Below are 23,623 nucleotides of genomic sequence, written 5' to 3'. Positions count from 1 at the left end.
GAATATTAGCCACATGCTAACCACATATAACTTCCTACTGGATATTATGATTCATTTCTGTTTATAGACCTAATGTTGCTTGATCTCTCTTGTCAGGGACCATGTTCTATTGCACATTGTTTGATGATCATTCAAGTATTCACTGATGTAGAGACTAAGTGCTCAAAACTGCAGTCCCTAGTGCTACTATTGCCTTTTCTTTCAATTCATTTGTCTTCTGCTCCATATGTAGTAACCTGTGGGTGTCAGTACCTGCCACAGCCATGACTGTGAACAAATGTGAGGAACATGAATGCACTGGAGTCCTTTTCATTCCAGAGTTCATCCTTGGTGATCATTGGTGGTCAGCTCATTCAGTAATGGACACTGTTTGGCTGCCTCTCTCAGCAGGTTATGTAGAATGTTCTCAGTAAGAATTACTCCACTGGGCTATCTCTGTGTGTTTGTACTTATATTCTGTTTCTCATGGGATTTTTTTTTTACATACTTCAATCTTTAAGCTTAGTATCTACCACAAAGACACTCTTCTCTTAATAATACCATGCAATACCGTGAAGCTTCTTAATTTTCTTTTTGAACTGCACTTATTTTTAGCCTAAACTAACTCTTAAATAATCCTTACATCCCTTGTTGACTAATCATGCATACAGTGATTTTTTTATTTCTAATATATCTTAAGAGCTTTAAGAGGTGCATCCAACTCTAACATAAAGGAAGCAGGTGGATGCCTTCACTTTCTTTCTAATCCAAATATTTTCTACTAACAGATAATGCTTTCTTTGTACCAAGAAAAACCTTTCTTTACAAAGTTCTAAACTATAGAGCACTCAGCATATTTAAAGAAATATTTTCCTGGGTGTATCTTTCACACACACTTCCAAGGAAAACCCTTTTCAATCCATCAAATTGATTAGCTCTAATATTAAATCACAGCTCCTTCTAAGTGTGATTGCCCTTAAAATCTATAGTTTGAGGCTTTTTCATGTGTCTGTTTGTTTTTTTATCTCTTTATGTGAGTGCTTTTATAATCAGGAACTGGGGCGCCTGGGTGGCTCAGTAGGTTAAGCGACTGACTTCGGCTCAGGTCATGATCTCACGGTTCCTGGGTTCAAGCCCCGCGTTGGGCTGTGGGCTGACAGCTAGCTCAGAGCCTGGAGCCTATTTCAGATTCTGTGTCTCCCTCTCTCCCCTGCTCATGCTGTCTGTCTCTCAGAAATAAATAATACATTAAAAATATATGTGTATATATATAGTAAGAACTTACCAATCATATATTTTCACCCTGATTTGGTCTTATTCAGTTAAGTGTAGAATGATCCTACCAGTTATTAAACTTTTTCCTGTTTGTCCGTTATGAGAATAACATTAATTGGCATGTAAATCTTAGACTGGAAGAATGCAGGGAAGAGTAGAAACTATAAATACAGGGGAAGTGAGGGGTAAAGGATAGATACCTCATGCAACCTCATTATTACTAGTGATGTTTAATACTTTTAAGAAGCAGATTTTGAACACTTATCCACAATCCTTCTTTCCAAATCATGTAAGACTATTCTTTTTCCTCGATGATATTTTTACATTGGTCTAAAAGCCTAAAAATGAGGTTTAAAAAAAGAAAATGCAATTATATCCCGTTTTTTTTCTTTTGTTGTCAAGCTTAATAGTTAGATAAACATTTTTTTTAGTTGTAAACCCTCTACCTCCTTCACCACCACCTATAGACACATTGGATTTTTCCACAAAAGTGACTGAGATGTTTAGACGTAGACTTTTTTTTTCAGATATTACTTTATGAAAGAAGAGAGGGAACAAAAATTACTTTATGACCATGTTTATAATATAATCAACAAATGTTTTGAAGAGTTCAAAAATAAATGCCTATGCTGTGAGTAACAGTATTTTGGATGTTACCACTTGATGCTGCTATTATCAATTACAGAAACACTGTATGAACTTTGTTTCCTTTATATTCACAGGTCTTAACAACTCCTGGCATTTATTTATCCTTCTATTACTGAAATCCTAGTAATAGGAATAACAAGATAATATGAAAAAAAACCCCAGAACTACGAAATAGAGAATACAATGAGAACTTATTCCAATACAAACTACATGTATTCCAAATTCTAATACATGGACACTAACATGTGGAAACTCAGAGAGAGAAGTTCAAAGGGTGACAGAAGGGGAAATGGAAATTTTGAAAATAATATGCTAAGCGTGAGACACACCAGAAAGGAAAACTCTACTGAGTTGATACACAATTAAGAGGTATAGTTTAGTGGGAAAACAGAAAGGATGTAGATGGAAAATAACAGATTGGAGCCAGAGGAGAAACGTGGGCTTAGGAGCAATCTTAGTGGGCGTCTGGAGCTAGTGTTCTGGTCCATGATAAAACACCTTTTACAGAGGTGATATGTGGTCAACCATCATCCAGGCTCTTCTGGTCACACACACATGCGCGCGCGCGCGCACACACACACACACACACACACACACACAGAGTCAGAGAGAGACAGAGAGAAAGAGAGACAGAAAAAGCACATTACACATATATGTAATTCAGAATAATTGTAATTTTGAAATAGACTCCTCCAAGAGAATAGTAATTAATTTCTATGTGAGACTGAAACTACAAACCTAAAATAATTTTTGGAGTTAATATTTTCTATACTATAGACAAGAAGTCCTGTTACACTCCTGGAATATATTTAAATGAATATTCTATTTCTGTCAGTTGCCTTTTTATATTAAGATGGGCTAGGTTTCCATCTGTGACTGGAGGTCGGAGGTTACAGAGTGAATCAATTTAGAAGCCAGGATGAGAATGGAAAATCAAGGAGTCCTTATCCAGTGCTTCGTTAGTTAACGATAGGGTGAGGTAGAGATAGGATTGATAGGGACAGAAGTTTGGCTGGTGTAGCAGGTCACACATGAACTCACATTTGATATACAGATAAGGTCTTCTGTCCTGCTTATCTGTTTCTGAAATTATTAAGTGCTTTGATGACCTTTTGGGGAACAGTGAGCAATTCTAAGTAGTGTTCAAACAATGAATGACAGCACTTAATAACGCCAGAAAGACTCAGGGAATCCAAGGGAACACATTAGCATGTCATAAGTCCTAGAAATAATTTACCTGATTCTGAGAGGTTATTTATACTCAAAGTATTGCTTCCATGTTGTCAAAAATCAAACAACAACAAAAAAGTTAGTTTTCTAAAGCTAAGACATTTAAACCAAACACCACCCAAAATTTCTGGATTACTTTTTCATGTTAATACACTTTTCTAACATATGCTATGAACAAATTTATACACATAAAGGATGACATTATTTGTATGTGGCTTGAATCTGTGGAAGCCAAAATCATGCAAAATATAAAAGAAAAACCAGTAGATGAATAGTTATCCCTCTTGTCTTTGAATTAAAAGAAAGCAAAAACAAGAAAACACCATGACTGAGAGAAATATAGAACATCAATGTAGCTCAGTCTTTGCTTCAGAATATAGAACCAAGACAAATTAGGTCAATTCATTATTAAGAAAATTTGTCTCCTCATTAGCCAGTAGGCCACCATATGACAAATTTGAGGATGTATATTGAACTGCTACCTCCAACCATTACCAAGTAGTGAATTTGGGAAGGCTTCAATCAGTGCAATAAGACCACTGTCTTATCAAATTGTCTTTGTATCAAACAAAGGGACATATCTTGCCAAGTGAAAGAATGCTATTTCAAAGTCTTTGGTGTTGTAGGTTTTTGCTTTTTGTTTTCTGGTGTTATTTTTGCCTTTCTCCAAATACTAAATTAGTGCCTTCAGTTCCATGATATAAGAGGGCTCATGATAAGTTCTGTCCATGCACAAATGCATCACTGGACAGAAGTTTTATTGACACATATATAGCCCTTGTATTTGTTTTGTTACATCCATGTTTATTTGTTTGTGGTTCTGTGACTCATAAAACATATTCATAAATAAGTGGTCAATGCTGTTACACCCATCTCCTCTTTCACTCTGCTTTCTTTTCTATTCTCTTAAATGTTTGTTTACTTTTGAGATAGTGTGAGTGAGGGAGGGGCAGAGTGTGGGGGACAGAGGATCTGAATCAGACTCCTTCCTGACAGCAGTGAGCCTCATGTGGGGCTTAAACTCAGAAACCGTGAGTTATGACCTGAGCCGGAGTTGGATGCTCAACCAACTGAGCCACCTAGGTTCTCTCCTGCTTTGTTTTCTAAAATCCCATTTCCATTTCATCACTGTTTTTATTTTTTCTCTTTTTACAATGGCATACTAACCCGTACTTATTCCCCCATACTCAGTTCAAATAAAATATCTAAAATACCCTCATGGTACTTTCTTACTTCTTTCCTTAGTGTTTCTAGCTGTCCTTCTCTGTAGCAGAAAAGAGCCCAAGAATGAGTTTGGGTATCATTATTGGATTACTCCTCCTACAGAACAATAATAAAAGTCCAGCTTCTCTTTTAACTAACCACAACTTGGCTTATTATCCCTCAGCAAATTGTATTTGTTTTATGCTCTATCCACAACGTAGATTATACTTCTATGATTTAAGATAGGAATTTTAAAAGAAAAATGTTTCCATTGTTTTCATACTGTTAGTAAAGCAGAATGTTTTGTTCAGTATTCCTAGAGTACCTAGCTGAAAGTGTTTACTAAAACAATCCAGTTTTGTTATTATTTGCATCTGAAGAAATTTAAAATATGAAACAAGCTAACTGGGAGTAAGCAAATGTTGACTATTTCAAGATTTGCAAACTCGGGGAAGATATTTAACTTCTCTAGATCTGTTTGCTCTTTTGTAAGGTGAGTCCAATTAAGTTGTGTATTTGAGATTGATTTTTTTACACTGGAAAACATGTTATGATAGTAATAGCATAATACTTTATACGTATATACTGAAAAGAAATTATAACAGAGAAAGGCTGAATTCTGTTTTTATTTTCTTAACTCTTTTTTAAATTAAAAAAAAATTTTTTTTTTTAAATTTTTGAGAGAGAGAGACAGAGTGTGAACAGGGGAGGGGCTGAGAGAGAGGGAGACACAGAATCTGAAGTGAGTTCAGGCTCTGAGCTGTCCGCACAGAGCCTGACATGGGGCTTCAATTCATGAATGGTGGAATGGTGACAAGCCAAAGTTGGACGCTTAATCGACTCAGCCACCCAGGTGCCCTATGTTAGCTTAACTCTAGTTAACTCTCTTCTTGGTCAGCAATTCTTTACAGTGGAACCATGGAACATCATTATGTCATCCTATAATATCCTAGGTTACTATCTATTTAAGGCTTCAGAGGATCACTTCTAAAATGTTAGTTATGAAAGGAATCTGTAGTATGTATGGTATAATCTTCTACTTTTACATATGAAGTAATTGAAGTCTGGATAAGTAAAAAGACTTTGTCAAGATCTCAGAGCTCATGACCAAACAATTTGGACTGCACTTTAAATTTTCCTGGCTTTAAGTTACGGTATTGTTACTGCTTATTATATATATATATATATATATATATATATATATATATATATATATATATATATAACTATTCAAGTGGGATGTTCGGGTGGGTATGTAAGGGCTAAGAAACATTTTAAGGTGTTACTTAACATCTTCTGTAAAGTGACATTCTGTGTTCACAGCTCAAACAGGATAAACATGGAGTCCTCATAAAAGTCACAGCTGAAAGTTTTTTTCTGTAACCTTCTAACATATGTTAAACATTAAAACTCCCTCAGCAAGTCAAAATTATCCAGGGGTTAGCAATTATAGTGCCCATGTGCTTTCAAGAATACATTTTCTTGGACCTGAGAACAACTTAAGCATTGCTTCATTTCACCAGTAGTCCTTCTTGGCCACTCAAGGACCAAAGCTGCTGCAGCTGGCATTCTGAAAAACTCAGCTGCCAGAAAAATCAAACTCTAGATCTCAAATACAACAAAGAAACTTGTAGTCTATCTTCCCTGACAACTCTACTTGAATTTCATGAGGCAGAAGGATATTAAGTCTTTGGCCATCCAGGGAAATGGGGTGCTATCTTGAAGGGAAGTTGAGCTTTCAAATTGTTTAATGATGGTCCTTTATCGTTTCTGTCTATCACCCCAGTAAGGTGACAATTATCGTCACAGTAAAGGTTTTGTATGACTGAAAGTCTCCTAAATGACTAATTGACCATTCACATATTATTGGGACCTTTTTCATCCATGAGTCTGTGTAAAAGTGTATCATGCTTTGGAGAACTCAATATAAAACTAAACAAAACAAACTTTAATTTATAAGCACATAAATTAGATATTAGGGTTCATGGTGGGAGGGTTGGTTATTCAAATTTTAGAATTTATTCCTTTAACAATGATTCAATACTGAGATTCTTTATTGAATGCCCCCATAGAAATGTGTAGTACTTTCATTTATTTTTAAATGTTTATTTATTTATTTATTTAGAGAGAGAGAGCTTGAATGGGGGAGAGCAGAGAGAGAGGATGAGAGGGCATCTCAAGCATGCTCCATGTTGCCAGCACACAGCACAATATGGGGCCTAAGCCCACAAACTGTCACATCATGACCTGAGCCTAAATCTAAAGTTGGATGCTTAGCCAACTGAGCCACCTGGGCACCCATGTCCTGTAGTAATTATTAATAGTGCTCCCTTTCATTCTCAAAAGTGTCCTGGTTTGAATTATGTGTCACCTCATTGATAGGGTTGCTGCATAATGGAATAAGCTAAGTGCTTGCTTGGATATATAATAGCATTACACAAATAAAATTTAGCAAGGACTCAGGACTACCATTAGGACATTTATTCCTTAGTCCATTATATATTATTCAAACTTTTGTGAATATTTATTGAGCATTAAGTATCAGTAAATATTTTAGAGTGATTTATTGAGCATTGTGTGTAGGATGCTAGTGATTCAAATGTAAGCTATAAATCAACAAAATATATAATAGGTGTGTTATATATCTCATTTAACATCTAATAAGAAAGGATGTGATCCATACTGTATAACTGAGGAGACAGGGTTGCAGAGGTTTCATGCCTTATTATTCCACAGCTCATACATAGAAAAGTTGAAATTTATAGCTATTCATTACTAAAGTTTTGTTCTTATTCCTCCACCATTTTATCTTTTAGGCTTAATTGAGAGAGGCATTAAAGAACCTTATGCTTAGTCAATGGGAGGGAATGGACAAGGGTTATGATAAAAAAGCAATGGGTTGAGCTCTACTCAACACATTTGCTTTCTGAGCTGTAGGGACTAATCAACAGGAGGGCTTATCTAGGCCTGACCAAGCCATGTGGATACACTAACAGGGACAGCATGGCTATCCAGCCCATTGAATGATCTGATGTTATATAGATTCTTTCATCTGGTTTGGACTACTATTTAATTTGCTATGTAATGTTTATTTATATTTGAGAGCGAGAAAGAGAGCAAGCATGAGCTGAGGTGTCAGCGTACAGCCCAACGCGGGGCTCAAATTCCCAAGCTGTGAGATCATGACCTGAGCCAAAGTCTGAAGTTGGATGCCCAACTGACTGAGCAACCCAGGCACCCCTCATGTGCTATTTAAATTCCAAGAAGAAAAATTATTTCTTTTTTTTTTTTTAGTCCATAATAATTTCGGCACCCTTACCAGCCCTATCTTCATTGTCTTCATCCTTCAAAAGGATAATATTGCTTTAGGGATGTGACAGTTTCTAAAGTTAAGAGTAAAGTCCAAAAGAAACAAAAGTGAAAGAAATAGAACAGAAAAGAAAAAGAGACAGGGAGAGAAAGTGTGTTTGAGAAAGAAGAAATTAACGAACTTTAGAAATCCTGAAACATACACAAGATATTGAGATGAAATAAAAAGTGGAAGGATTCTATGCTTACATTTTTCCAAAAAGCGATTATTTTTTTCATCTTTTATAATTTTTTGAAGTTTTATTTTATTTTTCAAATAGAGAGCACGAGCAGGGAAGGGGCAGAAAAAGAGAGAGAATCCCAGGCAAGTTCCACAGCTGCAGCACAGACTCGGGGCTTGACCACACAAACAGTGAGGTCATGACCTGACCCAGAATCAAGAGTCCGAGTGCCCCACACAATGTTGGGTTTTTTTTCTTTTTTCTTCTGATGCCCTCATAGATTGCAATACCTAAAGGACGCTAAGGAGGTATCATGAACCCTTAGGCTTCTATTCAGCAGCAAACTGTAAAGAAGCTCCTTGTCTACTTCCAAACCTCTACCCACCCACGTGAATCCTTCGAGATAGCTAAGAAATAAAGACCAGGTAGAAAAGGAATTTATGCTTACATGAAGGATGGAGTATGGAGTTACGACTCAACTTTGAATTATAACAAGGAAAGAGAGTTTTTGGTCTGCCAGTCACGAGAGGCATTTATACCTGACATGAAACTGTTTACCGAAAGGAGTACCCTTAATATAAATAAAAATGAGTGTTTGTGTTTTATCTACCACAAAGAGAAAAACTAAATGACCATTCTTATTAGTCTAGCAGCACTAAGAAGAAACTGGGGAAAGGATGTATTAATTGGAGTTAGATTTAGTTGCATATTACAGAAAGCCCAAATAAAGTGGCTTAAACAAATGAGGGCTTCTAGTTTCTATCACATCAGATAGTCCAGAAGCAATATCCAGGAATGAAATTATATCACAACTGCCCTAAGACTATAGTTTGGCTTTTCCATCTTTATTTTCTTTAATGTTTATTTATTTTGAGAGAGAGGGAGTGTGTGAGAATCACGAGAAGGGCAGAAAGTAAAAACAGAATCCCAAGCAGACTCTGTAGCTCTCAGCTTCATGTGATCATGACCTGAGCCAAAAGTAAGAGTCAGGCGGTTAACTGAATGAGCCACCCAGGTGCCCCTGACTTTGCCATTTTTAATGAGTGGCTTTCTTCCTCAAAATTCAAGGAAGTTTTTGGAGGTCCATGCTTTACCTTTTTATCTCTCCTTCGGAAAATATCACTGGATACTCTGTCCGTTGACATTCATACATTTCATGGGCCAATCCATCTACAAGAGAGACTGCAAAATGTAGATTTTTAGCTGGGCTCATTGCCAATAATACAGATTCTCTCTTATGGATGGAGGAGGGAAGAATAAATATTGGGGTGAACACAGATGGAGATTGCATTTTTTATATTCAAATGCACATGATATGCCCATGATGGCAGGAAAACAGAGGTTCCTAACCTAATAAGCTGTCCACTCATTGAGTTGCTGTTCTTGTGACAGTATCTCTGGCAACTTAACTCTGAGATTCCAAAAGGGGCAGAGATGGGCCTGGCATAGTGTCTTCTCCCCAAAGTAAGGAGCTTCTCTCTAAATTCCAACTGTTTTTTCTTCTTTCAGCTGATAATTAGCCTTGAGGACAAAGGGAGTAATACTTCCTGACTTAAGGGAAACACCAGCAGAAGCACATCAAGAAATGTTCTACAGGGGCGCCTGGGTGGCTTAGTCGGTTGAGTGTCTGACTTTCGCTTAGGTCATGATCTCACGGTTTGTGGGTTCGAGCCCCGCGTCGGGCTCTGTGCTGACTGCCAGCTCAGAGCCTGGAGCCTGTTTCGGATTCTGTGTCTCCCTCTCTCTCTGGCCCTCCCCTGCTCACACTCTCTCTCTCTTTCTCTCTCCTAGAAATAAAAAAAAAAAAGAAAAAGAAATGTTCTACAAATACATTGCAGACAGTAAAATAAAATTATTTATGTTAATTATATTGCTTCAAAATGTGCCCTTTAATAGAGTTTTAGTAACAGATCCAAAATGCATGGTGGTGGCAACATCAGCTCAGGAAGCCGTTTCTTCTTCTCTGCATTAGTGTTTGTTAACAAGAAGGGATGTATCTCTTCAAAGGTCACATATATTGTTAACATTCCACGGTTAATTTCCACTTAAATGACTACCCATTATATTCTGGAAGAAGAGGGTATGGACACACACAAAAAAGAAGCACCTGACTTGCATTCCAGTTCATTATACACTGTTGGAATTCATTCTTCCTGGTGTATTGCAACAGCTCTTAAGTTTTGAGTCTCTATTTAGAGATAATGGTCAGAGACCTTGCTTCAGAACCCTGCACTGACCTTATCTTAGTCTTCTCTAGGATGGAGTATCTATAAAATAATGCAAGTAAAGTGCTCAGCTGCTGCCTGTCTCCCAGAAAAGCAGCACCCGGTAAGCATAGTTTATCATTATTGTTAGCATTGATGTTACTATCTTCTTGCTCCTTGCTGACATCCTGCTCATTCAAATTGTAATACTTTTCTCATAATTAGACAAAAGTGATTATATATCTTCATTCTTTCCATTTTCCCTTTCTCCTCATATCCTCTTTCTTTCCTCTGTTTGCATCTCTGCATGCCTGAAACCTTACCTCTGCATGTAATGTCAATCTTTTTTAGGCTGTTTGGGCGGACTTTTAAATTGCTATACTCAAATCTGTGGACAGATGGCAAACATACAAGTAGCTAATCAATAGTTTGCTTTCAATATGTTCATCTTCCATCACGGGGCCCATCATAAATAATAATGAGACTTCCCTATTTATTGTACACTCTCTGCCATGTGCTCTACGCATTCCATGGTTTCCTATAAACCAGATCCTCAGATTTCTTTGTCTGTGGGTTTTAGCTCAGGTGTTGCTTCCTCTGAATGATTTTGTTGCTTAACCTTTCTGCCCTCTCCTAAAGTTCTTAGCTTGTAAGCGGCATAATATATTCCCATGTCATCATCATTAACTGTCAACTGGAAATCCACAGCCAGGTGAAGGGTAGAATAGGAACCCATGTCTTGTCACTAAAGCATGCTGGATCTCTGATAGCTAATTAGCATACCATACACAAGCATCCTGCTTTTAATTAGTTACGTGGTGTGATAATTAAGTAGTATGTCTCTGCAATTTCCCCTCATGTGGGGAAAAGGGGGGAGGGAAGAGGTTGGCTAACGATGGAAAGGGGTGTTAAAGCTAAGTATAAAGTTTTAAATAATTGTGGCCCTGGAGACAAAACAGCTAGCAAACTCTCAAGGGGAGAAAATAAAATAGTTCCTTTGTGTTAAAAAAATGAAGAGATACAAACCTCCCTGTTTTCATTCTTGCAGGTACGTATTTGAAGGAAAATGCTTTTTAAAAATTTAAACCAAAGATAGAAACATGTATTGTCTTTGATTTTGATAGGAGAGCACAATTTGTGTTATAGTGCCAGCCCAGGTCAGGAGAAGAGGACAAGGAGAAGACCATGGCTAAGATCATAAGCTGGCTAAGGAACCCTACCGAGGCCTTGATTGTTCAGCACCAGAAACACTTTAGGAAGCCTGTATATGAGCTTCAAAGAATGACCAAGCTAATTACACTGTTGAATATAATTTCTTCTCACCTCTGGAAAAGATGATGCATCTTTTCTCTAGATGGTTGTCATGGAATCGTTGTGAGGCAAAGAATTTTGTAGGGGGAGAAATTCATTCTCTTAAAAACTCCATCACTTTGGAACGATTATTTAGATTTCTATGGCCAGAGCTGCAGGACATATAAACTAAAGCCATATTCTGTCAGAGTATAAACTATTGGGTTTCTTCTAATGGGGAAGCAGATGGCAGGGTTTTGAGCCCTCTATATGTGAATTTGAAAAGTTAGCATAATCATTGAAAAGACAGATGTAAACCTGTTGTGATATAAAGTACCAAGTGCAGTTCCACATTGAGCCTTAATAGGAATACAATCCTATAATTTCTTGGAAATTATGTCTACCTCAAAGAAGTGCCAAATTTCCAATTTAAAAAATTTAAACATGAACTTTAGCTTTTCACCAGGTGACCCTTCCTCAGGAAGGAAAAAATGGACAGTTCTGGTGCTCTTGAGTATACACTTTTTCATGCCAAAGATTTTTTTTTTCAGTAAAATATGTGCAGCATTGTAAACCTGTTTCGAATTAGAGCGTAATCTCTAACCTACCTCCTTCAACTGAAATTTAACATAAAGAGAAGTAATAATACACAGTAGTGCACTGACATTAGAAAACAGTTGCCAAATCACTCGGAAGGAGGTCAAAGAAAAAGAGAATTCTAATATAGAGACTTGGAAAATGAGTGGATTAAAAATAGAATAGGGTTGATGAGTTTAATGTTTACTTCTCTATCTCTTCTTTATCCCTTCCCTCTCTTGTTCCCTTGGTATTCACCATGGAGCAGAAACAATGAACAATCTCCTGTAGCTTGTGTGAGTCTCTCAGAGAGTCTGACCTCAGAAACTGAATGTGTCAGCATTTGGGCTACACTAGAGTCATGGTTTAGTGTCCTGAAAGCCACTCCTTTACAATATATGGGAAATATCACAAGGCCATTTCACTGCCCAAGCTTACTAGGCAGTCAACTCCAGATAATTCCACCCTGGTCCAGCACGATGTGCAGATCAATACTGTAATCTGAGGGGCACCTGGCTGACCCAGTCAGTTAAGCTTCTGACTCTTGTTTTCAGCTCAGGCTGTGATCTCACAGTTTGTGAGTTTGAGACCCATAACAGACTCTGCTGTTAGTGTAGAGCCCGGTTTAGATTTTCTGTCCCTCTCTTTCTCTGCCCCTCCTTTCCTTGCACTCTCTCTCTCAGAAAGAAAGAAAGAAAGAAAGAAAGAAAGAAAGAAAGAAAGAAAGAAAGAAAGGAAGGAACAAAAGAAGAGAAAAGAATGCAATCTGAAATAACAGAGGGGGAACTTTCTTATCTCTTTATCCCACAAGGGTGAAATTTTAGGTTTTACCAGCTACAGAGGAAGAACAAAGAAGGTAGCAGAAAGTGTTCTGCAGAATTAGCAGATGACTTAATATTAAACGTGAGATTTCCCTTTAACGAGACAAGTGTGTGGTAACAGAAAAGTGCAAGGTGGTATGTAGACGTGTTCCATTGCCATCCTTCATGGTAGCAACACACCATCATTTTCATAAGGAACTTCTCAAGACTGATCTCTACTTACTTATTCTCCCAAGAGGCTGAGTGTGCCCTATTGCCATCTGAGTGAAGGAGCCACAAATGACTTTCTTTCACTCAGAGTAAAAAAATCTTGGCTTCAAAACCATGCCGCATATTTCCTTTGAAATAAAAAAAAGTAACAAAGAGAATATATTTTTATGTAAATTAATGTTAGTGATATTCATGGATCTAGTCATTAATTGTTAGGATAAAGTCTTATAAATACCCCATCATATTTCTAGAACTCTGTATTTAAGGACATAAAGCTGTTGTTATAATAAGAAGCAATATAAAAACTATAATCTTAGTGCTTATGGAAGTATGCCTCACTTCATAGAAGTGAAGCTGAAAATATTTAAACATGGTACAGTTTCTTATCACATATGTGACTATAAAAATGCCCATCCTTTTATATAGTAGATTAATTAATTCTTACAACTGAGGATATATATAGTTCATTATGATCAGCTTTCTATCTCTGTCCTTATCACATTCTTTATCATCCTTGTCATTCATAAATTAAACAAATGGCCTTTTACTATTTTTTTTCTTTTCTTCTTCTTCTACCTAGTGTTATCTTCTCTGCCTGTTGGAGAGCAGACAGGTTTTTCTGGTGAGGATGGGTAGAATGACAGAGCCTAACCAATAGAATATCTTCCTAACCAAACCATTGCTATGGGAGCCAACAAAACAAGATCATTGTGCTTTCTACCCACTGGACACCCATCAAACTAGTTTCTTCGAGTCCATCCAAATCCATTAGTTCATGCACTTGAGGGTCCTAGATCAAGGTTCCAAGCACAGAAAACTGGTTGTTATAATGCGTTGCTTTGACTTTGATGATTTCTTGCTTCTCTGCTAAATGTTTGTTTCCTTCCTCTTGCTACCTTCTTAAGAACATATTCTTTTGAACACTTTACCTGCTCCTTTAGCATGATGTGCTAAGTGACTTATGCCTAGAAATCCATTGATTCTTTTCTGTGCAATGATAGCTTTAGAGATAGAGTTGTCTGTAGTCTAAAGAATTAGTTTTAGTAGTTCTAATTTGCACGTACCAAAAAGTACTTGCCATCTATCTTGTCTTCATAGAGAATATCAGAGTGAATAGAGAGTCACATGGCCTACACCCCAAAAGGTCAGAATATCAGAGAGGACCTTGAACATTTTGATGAGCCAAAATGTTTAAAACATCAACACTAAAAAAAAAAATGCACTTATGGGCAGATTCAAGACTTCAATATGGAGTCAAGGAGGAAAACTTATCAGCATTTTGTATCACTTATCCCCTAAAGTTTAAACCCGAGAAGACTAACTTCTCACACCACAATCTAGGATCTATAGTTTATGATTTCTACTTTCTAGAAAATTAAAATTAAATCTCAAGTTTAATACCAATAAGGCAAAGACTCAATATTAAGTTGTAACTATTATTCTGTTTGTAATGGGAGAACTGCTTCTCTTATAACACAACACTCCCTAAACTTAGATGAAAAACATCTAAAATGGCAAATAAAATATGAGTAGTGTATTTCAACCTCAATTTGGGTCAGAAAAATAATAAGAAAATGGTAAGGAAGAGGATCCATTAGGCTCATTAGGGAAGTAATTTAGTATTAATTATATTCTTAAAGTATCCTTCTATTGTATATATCAGCCACATAGAGTATTAAAATATTTGCTCAATCATGTCTTACTTTAATTTAGAAATAAGATGTGAATGCAGATATGCATACCCAGATGGAAAAATACACACATTACAGTGGCAAAGAGACTGATCAAAATTAGAGCATTTCAGAAAGGAGATTTCCAAGATCAGTACATTCTGCAAACCTGCCCACAGTTGGCTAAGAATTTTCTGAAGAATCTAGTCTTCAGAAAGCTTGGCTGCTAAGTGACTGTGCTAATTTCCTAGATAGGCAATTGTTTCCTAAACAGGAAATGGTGCAAACCACAGATCACTTCAAGCAAAGCAAAACTGGAAGAAAAGAAAAAAAAAGAAATTCAAACCTATGAGAAAGACTGAGCTGAAGTGGAAGGATGCCATGATGAAGAAAGAATCAGATGACAGCTTTCTAAATAGCAAAGTGACATGCTGATAATTCAATGTGATGCTAAGATAATAAAAATGCATGAGAGCCCTGGCTTCATAAACAGACACACGCTATCACAGGACAGGAAAGCTGTAGCTTATAGCTTCTATTTATTCAGTAAGGTGAGACCATATCTGGCATTCCCCTTCTAAGTCTGAACGCCCCAGGATCAGAGAGATACTGATAACTGGAAATGAAAGAAGAAACCAACAACAAAAATGATTAAAGAACTTTAGGACGAATGAAGAAAGATTACAAGAATGAAATAGCTCTAGTTTCACTGTGATAACTAGGAAGGAATATGCATGATCACTATCTACAAGTGCTATATCAGAAAGTTGTAAACACTAAGGAGGCAGAGAAATAATTTATAATACTCTGATACCAAGGTGTATGTAGCTAAGGGTAATAGGATAGAATTACACTATGCAAAACATAATTTGAAAGAGCTGGAATACACTTCAGAAAAGTTAATTGTGCACAAACTGTTTTACATGCCCAGAATGTTAATCAACTGTATCCTCCCCCAGGTGATGCTCTATCTTTGCCTACACCTCTACCCCCATCAACAAACACTCAAGGAAAAGCACTTCACGGAAGGCCTGATCTCCCACAGGAAATGCTGCCTTGGACTTTGGGCCTTGGGCCCAGATTCTCCCTCCCCAAGGCACAGATGCACACTAATTGGCTTCTATTTCTCTAAGCCTCACAAAAATATTGATCTGGCTCTGCCCAGAGAAAACGGAACCGGAGTTTGGAAGCTAAAAGTTATACTACTGTAACAATACTGATGTTCCGCCCCACCACACCTGGAAGTTTCCCCAGGTGATCAGCACTCCCTCTGGGTGTCCAAGTGCAATAGCTAATGACCTGGCAGATTATGCAATGGTCTGAACGGGGTCCAAAAGTATGCATTGTGAAGAAAGGATTAGAAACTCTATATTTGGATCTCATATTTATGTTTTATATATTGCATTTTAATATATTAGTGTCGTTTATAATATATTAGCAAAGCAGTTTAGTATTTTAAAATAAGTACATATACATAGATTGAGATCATATGCTTTAATACAACTTTTAAAAATACTGTGTATTACTGGATAGGACAGAGACTCCCAGAAGTTTAAGAGTTTTAAGTACCACTAGGACCTCACTAATGTCAAATGAAGTAAAATGTTTATGTAAGCCCTTTGGAGAGTTAAGTGTATTTATACAAATGTAAAATATTTAAAACAGTAAAAGGAAAAAGAGCTTAGCATCCCTTCCCTTAAGAGAAAGAGAACACCTTCCTGAATGCAAACCAGAGATTTGACCCTATTTGTGAGACAAATACTTAACCTTGGAAATGTATCCTTTCAAGGAACAACCCATACCTGGGAAATTGCAGGTAGAAAATTGAAGAGAAAAACTGTAGGAAAAAGGGAAGTGTTTGGAGATTAAATAAAATGAGAAGAAAGAGTAGAGAGTGTGTAGTAATGATATGGCAAAGGTTAAGGCTAGGTGTTTTGATGGTAGGGAGAGAAGAAGTGAGTGAATCACTCTTACATCTGAGGGTATTTGTCACCAAAACAGTTCCATTCTTTTACACACTCGACCAATAGGAGATAAATATATTACTGCAAGCAACCCTATCACATCATTTCACACCCACACCCCTAGCACCACAGCTACACCTATTTATGTGTACAGCTTTCTAAATAAAAAAATCCAGTTCCATGCACTTCACTACTCTATTGGCTTCCAGTTGTGGTAGGCAGAGAAGTCATCTATCAAAGCATTTATAATCCTTAAAATAGGGAAACACATGTATAATTATAAGGAACAATAAACATGAGAAAAAGCTATGGCAAAATTTTCTAGTTTTCATTTTTGAATGATAGAGTGTCAGGACTGAAAATGAACCAGTCTAAACTCTTCACCACTTGTGAACAAAATATAGAGATTATATACTGTCTTAGGCTCATAGGGCAATATGAGAACATAAAAGCCACATTTTGTATGGGTGTTTTTAACCACTGCCTATGGCCCAATGAATCATAAATAAACAAAGATAAGTGTTTTTGAGTACAAACAAATGATTGCAGCCTGTGCATTGTTGGCAAAAGATCACTGACATTTTAAGATTGACCTGTTGTTGGATAACTAAATGTATATTGTGAAAATTTATTGGTTAAGTGTATAGCCAGTGAACAATTCTACAGAATTTTCAATTTCTGTCATCGTAATTACCAAATATGTTGAGCCAAGGAACTGATATGTTGATATGTTTGGGGGTGGAGGGTGTGGGGAAACAAACAATTCTTATGTAGGGTCAAGACAAATCCAAAAGTCTATAGATTCTGTGAAGTGAGGACAGAATGATTACATTTGTGTGTGGAGTTTTTGGTTTGGTTTGGTTTTTAAATGTTTACTTATTTTGAGATAGAGGGACCATGGGAGGGACAGAGAGAGATAGAGAGGGAGAGAGAGAATGCTAATCAGGCTCCACACTGTCAGCACAGAGCCAAACATGGGGCTCAATCCCACAAACCATAAAATCATGACCTGTGCCAAAATCAAGAGTCGATGCTTAACCAACTGAGCCACCCAGGCACCCGTGTTTGTGTGTGTGTATGTGTGTGTGTTTAAATGAAAGTTTTTATTGGTCTTCTCTCTGCTGCGAACAGCTCTCCTTCCACACTACCTCTTTTCCTGAAAATATATAACCTACTCAAAGTTCATCTCCACCCCCTTCTTAGTCAGGGGCACCTCTAGCTGTTGAGTTGATCACTGTCTGCAGTGGTGCTAAAACAACCAGAGACACCGACAGGTGAGAGTTTCAGCAGCAGCCCTGTCCCCTGATGTCACTTTTTCCTTCCTGCAGCTTCCATTTTAAGGGAAGTTTCATGGGACATCAATACAACAGCCAAGTTCACTGGGGCTGGGGCTGCCGCAGATAGAGGTGACTGGACTTGACTGGAATTGGGATTATGTTTGGAAGCTTCATCACTGGTTACGCCAGAAACCCTTCTCTGAAGCAACAACTTTCCTCCTACATCACTCTGGGCTTTGCCTTCTCAGAGATCAGGGGGTTCTTTTGCCTGTTAGAGGCCTTTCTCATCTTCTGCCTTGTGAAGGAGCCATCTCCATCTCCCATACATAGGCCTTTCTGCTGTGTCTTGTCTGCCCTTTTATGTTACTTTTCCTATACTTCCTTAGACAGCCTTGGGAAAGCAGTTGGCTCAAGATGTGACAGAAGGAAGACCAATAAGTACTATATTAGTAAAATTTAAAAAAACTATTGATGGAAGATATCATTCCAATTATTTTCAAGAATGTTATACATAAACCATTTGCTAAGAAAGTACAAATTTATGCATAATGTGTGTCTCTCTCTTTCACTTTCCTTTTGAATAGTCACTTTACATTATTGTACAAGCACAAAGTGATCACTCTGGAAGCATATGCTCACCTGAAAGTAACAACTCTGTTTTAATGTTAGGGAGGTATGTTCACCTTCAGGAAGCAGAGTTAATATGTGATGATATTATTTTCCTGTTGGTGATTGTTGCTTCCTTAATTCAAACCATGGACTTAGGTATTACTTAGAATATGATACCTTTCAATAAAAGAGAGTGCCATCACCTATATAGTGTAAGATTTTTTTAAACCTTGATCTTGTAGAATTCTGTTAAACTTTAATAAAAAAGAAACCCTTCACAAAATTTGTCCGAGTACTTTAAAGATTAAGGTTTTCAAATATACTAATATTTAAAATGGAAAGTATCCTTAATTAGAAACTAAAAGGGTTGAGTAAACTTCCATAGTAACTAAGTTATTGTTAATGCTCAGCTAAGAAAAGGTATTTTAAAAGCTACTGAAAATTCAAAGAAGACATATACAAATGATAAGAAAGATTATAATGAGGGTTGGAAAACAATTTGGGAGAAGATAGATTCATCCTTAGATTACTCATTAATTTTGTAGAAAGGCAGCTGTATTAAATTTAGTTTAGGAAGCCACAGAAATGCACATTTCTTCATTATTTTATTAGAATGAGATTAAGGACAAGAAAACAAGCTGGAATCAAAGAATCAGTCAAAAGCAAAGTGGGTGACAATTAGGGTCAATGAGAATCAGCTTTGATTCCTCCCATTTTACCTGATAATTGTCAGGTTATTAATTTTATAGTGCTAATTAATATTACTTATACTTAATGAGGTACTGCAAAATTCTGAGCCATTAAGGAAAGTCAAAGTATGTTTCTCTGTTTACTGAGGAAGCAAAGGAATACTTTAAAAAAATCAATAAAATAGTTTGAAGAGAAAAAAACCACAATAAATAACCCTCACTTAATTATTCATTGATTTAACCAATATTTATGGAGTACCTACTATGTACCAGAAATTATAGGTAATGAGGTTACAGTGGTAATAAGCAAGACTAAGTGTCCCTAGGGATCAAGGAACTTAAATGCAAACAATCAGAAAAATTACATTGCTCATTATAATTCTCAACCAGATATGTAAGCTGATTCCATGTTATGTTTTGTTATAGGTCTTGTTTATTTTATAATTAAGAGAAAATATTTAAAACAAAAGCATATTTTTACATAGGATATGCAGTAACACCATTGTTTGATATAATCCAAATTTGTTACATACAGTAGTCATTCTGTACTACTCTTTGAATACTTAAAATTGAATCATGTGTGTCTACTTAACAAATTATCCAAAGTTTGTTGGAAAACAGAAAAGATAGAAGAGAGTGAAAAGAAAAGAGAGGACCAAGAAAACAAAAGTGTAAGCTTCTGTGCTGGACTGAATGTTTGTGTCCTCCTCAAATTTATATGTTGTGATCCTAACCCTCAATGCAATGGCATTAGGAAGTGAGACCTTTATGAGGTGATTAGATCATGAGGGTGGAGCCTTTCTGAATGAGATTAGTGTCCTTATAAAAGAGATCTTGGAGAGCTCTCTTACCCCTTCTGTTAGAAGAGGATACAGTGAGAAGATGGCCACCTTTCAAGGAGGAAGTTAGCTCTCATCAGACACCATATCTGCTGTTGCCTTGTTCTTGGACTTCCCAGCCTCTAGAAGTATGAGAAATAATTGTTTGTTGTTTAATCCACCCAATCAGTTGCTTTTTTTTTTTTTTAATATAGCAGCTCAGACTGAGACAGTTGCATATGTCATTTTAGGGCCTACCTCTCCTTCTTCTCCCATGTTTCTGAGAGACAGAGTATATATGCATGGATTGGTTCTACTTCCATTGTAAATGTGTACCAATTTCTTTGGTCTGCAGAAGCTCCCTGTAATTCTAGTGCTTGGTTCTCTGCTACTGAGGATATTAGAGAACATGACTCTGAAACTGAAGGGCAACCTCTGGCCTCCTATCCTAAGTTTAGAACTAGAACCTACACACTAAGTTGCCTTGTTTGAAGAGCACAACTTTACTATGGAAACCTTGCCCTGGGCTTTGCTCAAAGGGGTCCCAATGGTGGGATTTGGTAACAGATGGCCCAAAGCATGGGATCTCCAGATGCAGAAGAGCTGGCAAGAAGTACTTGCTGCATCTGAGCATCTGAGTGCAAGCAGTTGAAAATAGGTAAAATGTTCCTTGTCATTGAAGAACAGTCATTTGTACCACTCATAAAAAGGTGACCCATTGGGTATCAGTATCTTATTTGTCAGATTCCTTTTTTCTTTCCTTCCTCCTCACCTGGACTGGAGAAAGTGAGGGCATGAAATAAGTGGAAATTACTCTGCTTCTTAAGAAAATGAGGTGATGAGGACACAGAAGAGAAAAGAAAGACAGTATCAAGCTTAGAAGAAGTGAATAAATCATATTACAGGTTTAGGTAAGATCAAATATTTTGAACAGCCTTTGCATACTAACCTGTGTAGGTATGTTATATATAATTACAAATGAAGGCATATTATATATTAATCATGCGATCAGTGTACTGTTCTATTATTCCCTCCAACCAATTCTTCAACTTCACTCAAGCTGCAAATCACACTATCAAAAATTAAAGATGGCAAACACCTGTGAGGTCATAGCATGTCCCTTGTCTTGAGCAGTGTAAGGAAAACCAATGTTTTTCTCAGGATTTTGTAAAAGTGATTTTGTAGCTCCCCATGCTGGTGTGCACAAAGGTCTGCCCAAATGCGCATGCCTTGCTGGTTGGTTTTGCACAGAGACAGGTTTTAAATGCACTAGGGGAAAGCAGCTCTTGCTAAATGTTTTATAACGTGTCAGGAAACCTTTATCGAACATTTAATCCAAAACCTGGCTTTGAACCAGAGAGGCATACAATTCCGTAATTAATTTTTTTACCTTCTTTTGCTAATCGCTGATAAAAAGCTTAATTCTATTAACAACTCGACTTGACAAATTGCACCGCTCAACGGAAGCGTTTAGAAATTAATTATGCATTTTATTGCATTAGATTGGATAAACAGGGAAGCACCAGGAAGAAAAAGGAAAACTGGGAGAGAAGGAAAATGGCCACAATATAAATAATCAATTGGCATCTATTTCCATTATAACTCAATGTGTCACTTAAAAAAATAAACACACACCCTTCTTGAATGGCACCTCCTATTTAAGTATGCTTTCACCTCTAGGCCATGTTAGTAATACAAATTTCTTCTACTTTTTTCCTGAAAGCATACATTTTTTCCCCTAAATCCCAAGCTGATTTGGTTCCATAAAGGGACTTCTCATCTAATTGTCATGAAAGCTCAATCCTTCCCCTTCTTAGATCCTTCAGCCTCTAGTCTTAGGAATCTCAGAGCATGGCCTTCAGGGATTTAACTAAGAGTAGCAAATCGTAAAAGTAGGTGTAATGTTGTAGCACCAAAGTTTTAAAAACTAGGAGAAAGATTAAGTTGGCTTCCACTTCACTTCTCTAGTTAAAGCTAAGTGCTCAAGCAGTCAAAAGACCATATGCAATTTTTATGGCTCTCTTTGTCTATAAATATACATGTTTCAAAGTGGCTGTTGAAAGAGATTTCTGGCAAGGAATCAAGTTCTAGCATGTGGACTTCTAAACTGTGTCTACTCCAACCAAAGACTTTTACCCTATAACAAACTTGTTAGTAAATTCACGTTTAAAGCCTCATACTCTTTCTCTCTTGTACTCTTTTGCATCTCTCTGGCCAATCTTCCTTTTCTTGACTTGTGTGTTAAAATATAACTATGCTTTTAGACTTTGTTCTAAAATCAAATGCACTCAATTCTTTTTTTTTTCATTTTAGTTTCATAGTTGTTATATCAGTACATAAGCATGTTACTGAAATGAGTATCACCATCAGTGATGATGGGCAAATTAAGAGACGGAACTGTGTTTTGAAATGAGATGGAAATGTAGATAAAATATTATGTCACACAGAGAACAGGAGAAAGGTGCTTTCCTAATATCTAACTTTAGTAACTGGTAAAGATCCCTCCTCCAATCTGAAGAATGATGAGAGTCAATTTCTTATCAGAAATCCTCTCCAGGGAAACAGAAGACAGATTGAGAGACTGGCCAACACTTAATGCAAAAGTGAATATTCTTGGCAAATTTGTAAGTTTTTAACCAGGGAAGTTTGTGGAAATATACATTATGGGAAGATTTTTAGATTCTGAGAAATAACCTGGGAAATAGTTCCAATTGATAGAGTTTTTCCAAAGAGGTTAAAACTAAGAAGTTCAACCACTAAACAGATTGTAGTCAGAGTTTTGTATAAAGCCACATGCTAGCTTTTTTTCTAGTTCTGAAGTAATGGCAATCTCTTCAAGTCTCAGTCCCAGCAGGATCTGTCTGCAATATCACTGAAAGAAGAGGGTGTTAATAGAGGAACTGGTATTGTTTATTCATGAGAGGCAGAAATGAAGTAAATCAGTCATCTTTTACCATGACATGTTGGGGCCCCTTCTCTTAATTTCTCTCTGTTTTTAATAGTCTATTCCCTTCTCATTCTTGATATGGCCATATTATGCCATTGTCCTTTTCTGAAAAGCAAGTAGGTAGTGGTGAGTGAAATCTGTATAAATCTATTTCTTGCATGATTTAATATAAGAACTGTCAAATCCAGTTCTAATTTATAGACCGACTTCTAGCCAGAAAATGGATACAGAGACGTTCATCATCAACAGATAAGTTTATACTTTCTTCTCTGTGTTAGATGGTGAAAGGGTTTTAGATATTATGAGATATATCACAGTCCCTGTCCTTAGGGAATATTCCATGTATGTGTAAGTTATATTAACAGAGAAACCACTCTATAGGTTATTATATTAAATGTTCCCCATGAAGGATGTATAGAATCAGTGTTGCTGGACTTTAGAGGATTTGGACCCATTGTGGAACTGTAGGGAAAGGCAGGAATGGGAAGAAGCATATGATGTTTAAATTGGGAAGAACTTGATGATCTGAGAATGCATTTGTACTTACAAAATGTTATGATGCTTGGAGAATGAGAATGATCTTGCCGGGCCCTTTGAGAAAGAAGAGTTATCACCATGACCCTTACAGCAGCTTGAATAATATCACTCAACTTGGTTTTTTGACATTAAGTTTCACACTCTTA

The 23,623-nt window shown here is 36.8% G+C and overlaps 1 protein-coding gene and 1 pseudogene across 1 annotated transcript in view; both read left to right on the top strand.

Moving 5' to 3' along the window:
- Nucleotides 1-18,337, top strand: part of LOC120246029 — a 53,662-nt pseudogene extending 35,325 nt beyond the window's left edge.
- The window catches only part of LOC120246030 (limbic system-associated membrane protein), a gene marked incomplete at its 3' end in the record, with an annotated part of 338,269 nt that overhangs the window by 160,860 nt on the left and 153,786 nt on the right, over nt 1-23,623 (top strand). The gene's annotated exons all lie outside the window — the stretch shown is intronic.

This window comes from Hyaena hyaena, unplaced genomic scaffold, assembly GCF_003009895.1.
Source record: "Hyaena hyaena isolate Hyena2069 unplaced genomic scaffold, ASM300989v1 scaffold_447, whole genome shotgun sequence".
Taxonomy (NCBI): domain Eukaryota; kingdom Metazoa; phylum Chordata; class Mammalia; order Carnivora; family Hyaenidae; genus Hyaena; species Hyaena hyaena.
The sequence above is the reverse complement of the archived record's forward strand: the minus strand, read 5'-3'. Positions and strand labels throughout refer to the sequence as shown.